Source organism: Phyllobates terribilis, unplaced genomic scaffold, assembly GCF_046119375.1.
Source record: "Phyllobates terribilis strain yellow unplaced genomic scaffold, ASM4611937v1 Scaffold_936__1_contigs__length_529275, whole genome shotgun sequence".
Lineage (NCBI taxonomy): Eukaryota > Metazoa > Chordata > Amphibia > Anura > Dendrobatidae > Phyllobates > Phyllobates terribilis.
The window spans coordinates 297,600-303,156 of NW_027363696.1; positions in this window are offsets into that span (position 1 = coordinate 297,600).

Here is a 5,557-nt window from a genome sequence, read left to right on the forward strand (position 1 = left end):
ATCAGTCACAAGCTGGAAGCACTGCAGCACTGCCTCGGCCAAGCGGCAACAGGCTGTGCTGAAGCTAATATGCTTAGGTGAAAAAACACATAATGCTGAAGAGTTATGGCCAGCTCTGAAAGAGCAGGCAGATCTGTGGCTCAAACCGCTGAACCTACAGCCAGGCATGGTCGTGTGTGACAATGGCCGGAACCTGGTGGCGGCTCTGAGGCGAGGCGAGCTCACACACGTACCATGCCTGGCCCATGTGCTTAACCTCGTGGTTCAGCGGTTACTCAAATCCTACCCGGAGCTGCCGGATCTGCTTGTTAAAGTATGCCGCCTGTGTGCCCATTTTAGAAAGTCAGCTACAGCTTCCGCCGCCCTTGCAGTGTTTCAGCAGCGTTTGCAGCTTCTGGCTCACAGACTGGTGTGTGATGTCACCACACGTTGGAACTCTACATTGCAGATGTTGGGAAGGATTTGTGAGCAGAAGAGGGCAGTTGTTGAGTACCAGCATCAAAAAGGCTATCGGTATTCAGTTCAGACTCCACACATAAGACCTCAGTAGTGGACGTGGATGTCAGACATATGTACCATCCTCCAAAACTTTGCGGACTCCACCAAGATGGTGAGCGACGATGACGCCATAATTAGCGTCACCATCCCGCTTCTCTGTCTTCTGAAAAGCTCTTTGCTCACAATCAAAGATGATGCATTGCAGGCGGAGCACGATAAGATGGAGCAATTAACCATACAGGGTGATTACACACAGCCAAGCCTCATCTCATCCCAACGTGGATTGGGTGACAATGAGGAAGAGGAGGAGGAGGAAGGACAGGAACTAGTTTCATGCACTATAGACGGTGCTATCTGCACAGCTGTCATACCGTCTGTTCAGCGTGGATGGCCAGAGGACAGAGAGGAGGAGGAGGAGAGCATGGTCAGTCATCCTCTTGGTGAGGACACGGAAGTCTTGCCTGTTAGTAGTCTGGCACGCATGGCTGAGTTTATGTTATGCTGCCTTTCCCATGACCCTCGCATTCTCAAAATTTTAGGTCATTACTGGTTGGTGACACTTCTAGACCCACTCTACAAGGAGAACTTTATATCTCTTATTCCTGAGGCGGACAGGTGTACAAAAATGAGGCAGTACCAGAAGGCCCTTGTTGCGGAACTATTAAAAAAATTCCCATCTAAAAACGCTGGAGGCAGAGGGCACACTTCGTTCGACAACCAAGGCCCCCACTCTGTCACTTCTTCTCTCTGACTGAACACTGTTCTAAGATGGTGCCCTCTAGAACATGAGCCCAGGTGACCAGCAAACAATGGGCTCCTATCTACGCTCAGGAACCAACCCCTATCTGCTCCTACATCACTGGGTATTCCTACCCCCTCCCCACTCCAGCCAGGGACATGGTCTGTCGTGCCTGCATTTCTGTCTAATGGGAGCACCGTTGAGCTGTCCCTCGGAAATAGGGTGAGTGTGCTGTATGCAGCTAACTGAACCCTGGTCCATACTCCATCCTTACCCGGGAGTGGAATATCACACCTCTGGCAGAGGTGCAATACCCCTGTAGCGGCCGAGCCCTCGGGGCGCTACATTTTTATGATGCCCGAAAAAAAAAAATTTTATACAGTATGTTCATGTATACCCCCCAGGAGTAAATGTTTGTCAGCCCATACACTTAGTGCATGGCATTACAAGTATAGGAGGCCCGCTCCTTTCTAATGGTAAAAAAAATTTATGATGCGCTCCTCCACGTCTCTTCCAAGGGCCATTGAAGTGCCTCCAAATTTTTGGCAGCCCTTGCAGTCACTGCATAGTCCAACACTATGGGAGACTCTCTCCTTTCTAATGGGAATTTGTCATTACTGTGGCCTGGTCTATGTGTCTTTAAATTCTTAGTGGGTTTTTCCTAAACTTGGTCAGCCGTTGGACTCACTGCATACCCTATAACTGTATAGCAGACCCTCTCCTTTCTAATGGGAACATGTCATATCTTGTTACTGTGGCCCTGCTCTGTGTGTCTTTAAATTCTTAGTGGGGATTTTCCTAAAATCTGTCAGCCGTTGGACTCACTGCATACCCTATAACAGTATAGCCGACCCTAGAATTTCTAATGGGAATTTGTCGTTACTGTGACCCTGCTCTATGTGTCTTTAAATTCTTAGTCGTTTTTTTCCTAAAATTGGTCAGCCGTTGGACTCACTGCATACCCTATAACTGTATAGCAGATCCTGTCCTTTCTAATGGGAGCATGTCGTACCTTGTTACTGTGGCCCTGCTCTGTGTGTCTTTAAATTCTTATTGAGGTTTTTCATTAAAATTTGTCAGCCGTTGGATTCACTGCATACCCTATAACTGTATAGCAGACCCTCTACTTTCTAATGGGAACATGTCGTACCTTGTTACTGTGGCCCTGCTCTGTGTGTCCTTAAATTCTTAGTGGGGTTTTTCCTAAAATTTGTCAGCCGTTGGATTCACTGCATACCCTATAACTGTATAGCAGACCCTCTCCTTTCTAACGGGAACATGTCGTACCTTGTTACTGTGGCCATGCTCTTTGTGTCTTTAAATTGTTAGTGTTTTTTTTCAAAAATTTTGGCCACCCTTGCAGTCACAGCATGGGCATTACCACTATAGAAGACCCGCTCCTTTATAATGGGAACATTTTTTTTACTGAGACCCTCCTCTATGTCTCTTCAAAGGGGTATTAGGTTGCGTCCAAATTTTTGACAACCCTTGCAGTCACTGGATGCGCAATAACAGTATAGGAAACCCACTTGTTAATAATGGGAACAACAAAGCATAGCCCTCTGATGGCTCTCTAACAATAGCTAGGGCCGACTGCTGGCCTTTTAAGAATAGTAAGGGCCGTCTGATGTCCCTATAAAAATAGGCTTTATGACTTTCAGAGTCCCTCCATCATAAATAAAACAGGATGTGTCTGATGACACCACATTGCCAGATGAGGTTGTAAAATGTTAAAGTGACATTTCCCGGTGAATGCATTTTTCATAAAAAATAACATAAAAAAACATAACAATAGGATCTTTCTTTAGTATAAAAAACAGCATCACCAATTTAACCTCAATGTAATCACATTGTTCAGCTCATGTACCTCCTCCTCCATCTCCGAAATGACCACATCAGTCACAAGCTGACAGCACTGCAGCACTGCCTTGGCCAAACAGCAACAGGCTGTGCTGAAGATAACATGCTTAATGCTTAATTGACAAACCGCCCAGCGCTGCATAGTTGTTGAAAGCTGTAACACAGCAGCTTGATCTGTGGCTCTCACCGCTGAACATACAGCCAGGCATGGTCATGTGTTACAATGGGCGGAACCTGGTGACAGAGAAATGACAACCGGGGTAGATAAGGTTTCCCTCTATGCCAGTCCTTTCACAGAGCTAAAGAATATGGCTGTGGTGAAATACAACTCCCACTGAGAAGCTGTTTCAGATTGAAAAACATTGTGCCCACCAGAGGATTTGTTTCTGAGAGCTAACCTTTCTCACCCGCTCAAGAGCCCCATAGCAGCTGCAAAGTTAGCGCTATCATGAACTCTCCTGAGGTAGAAGCCAAGGCACACCAGAGAATTCTCTGGTGGGACTGTCCAACCCTGCTGAGAAGCAGTCCTGGCTAAGAAAAGTGTGTGGGAAGATTCCAGGACACTCTATTTTTACTGAGGAGGAAACACATGCAAACATGGGGAGAACATACAAATTTCTTGCAGATGTTGTCCTTGCTGGGATTTGAACCCAGGATCCCAGTGCTGCAAGACTTCAGTGCTAACCACTGATCCAATGTGTTGCCGTTCACCCTCTAATATCTAACAGGCTGGAGAAACTTGAACCTACTGCCACTCTATCATCAGCTCCTTTGTGAGAAATTTTATTTGGGCAGCCACTCAGTCTACCAAATAAAATTCCAGAGAAGGAAATTGAGGATGGCTTCGCTACTGGTACTGGGGGCAGTGCTAATACCATGGTGTTGTACCATAGTTTGCTGGAAATATTCCAGGCTGGTAGGAGGCAAGAAAATTCCCACAGAAAAGTACCAGCAGTAATGTTCAGACCACATTTCAAGTGCAAGCAGCTTTAGAGAACTTCCTGGGAGAAATGACACGCAGGGTAGATACGGTTTCCCTCTATGCCAGTCCTTTCACTGAGCTAAATACAACTCTTATCAAAAAAAGTTGTGGACTGGCTCCGAACCGTCCCTGGCCACATTCACCTGTCCACGTGTTTGTGGTTAGGCAGTCCTTCTTAGTAAGTGCACTGGGTAGGGCATGGGTACTGTTGTGGGACCCGTGCTTGTGGAAGGCGAAGGCGATACCGGGAAAATTACTGGCGGCTGGGGACCGAGTATGGACACCCGGCCGCCGCCTGCATGAGGTTGTGAAAATCTTCCACCTCCACAAGCTTAAAAGGCCATATTTCAAGTGCAAAGAGCTGCCCAGAAATCTGTCAGTTTAGTGTTGCGGTCTGTGGGTGGGTGGGTGGCTGGCTGCATACTTGCAATTGCATTCCAAGTAAAAGAAAACTAAGCAGATGATGGCCTCTATCATCATCATGGCCTCACCTCGGCACTATGAACTCTCCTGAAGGAGAAGCCAGGGCCCGCCGGAGGAGTCTCCGGTCTCTGGTGGGCCCGTCCAACCCTGCCGAAAAGCAGCCCTGGCTAAGAAAAGTGTGGGGGAAGGTTCCCGGACACTCTATGGCTGCTTTTTTTAATGCGGATCGGCCATGCTTATGCATGTTATTTCTCAAAACGCATTACGGATCAGGCCATTTTCCAACTCTGTATTCAAAAAATTAAATGCGCAAAGAAAGATGTGTGTGTGTCAAAGCACCATTGACAAGTGCAAGTTGATGTTGGATGGGCTGCCATTGCTTCTGCAACAAGCTCATTTACAGGATTTTCTGGGAGAAATGACACGCAGGGTAGATACGGTTTCCCTCTATGCCAGTCCTTTCACCGAGCTAAATACAACTCTTAGCAAAAAAAGTTGTGGACTGGCTCCGTACCGTCCCTGGCCACATTCACCTGTCCACGTGTTTGTGGTTAGGCGGTCCTTCCCAGTAAGTGCACTGGGGCGGGCACGGGTAATGTTATGGGACCCGTGATTGTGGAAGGCGGAGGCGATACCGGGAAATATAGTGGCGGCTGGGGACCGAGTATGGACACCCGGCCGCCGCCGGCATGAGGTTATGAAAAGCTTCCGCCTCCACGAGCCTAAAAGGCCACATTTCAAGTGCAAGCAGCTGTCAAAAATTTGGCAGTATAGTATTGCAGCCTGTGGGTGGGTGGCTGCCGGCATTCTTGTGCTTGCATTCCAAGGAATGGGGTAGGGACAACTGAACACTGCAGTGGGACAAGGACGTGGACGGTGATTGTTTCAAGTCTGCAACGACAGGTGCATGGCGGGAGGCATCTTCGCATGTGCCAAGGATCACTTATGATGGGCACACATTTAGGCAGTGACCTGGGAGTCAGAGATGTTTCCAGAGGTCTTCCCCTTGCTGTTCCCATGTCTTTTCAGCACTGTATGCATGTGTCTGATGATGT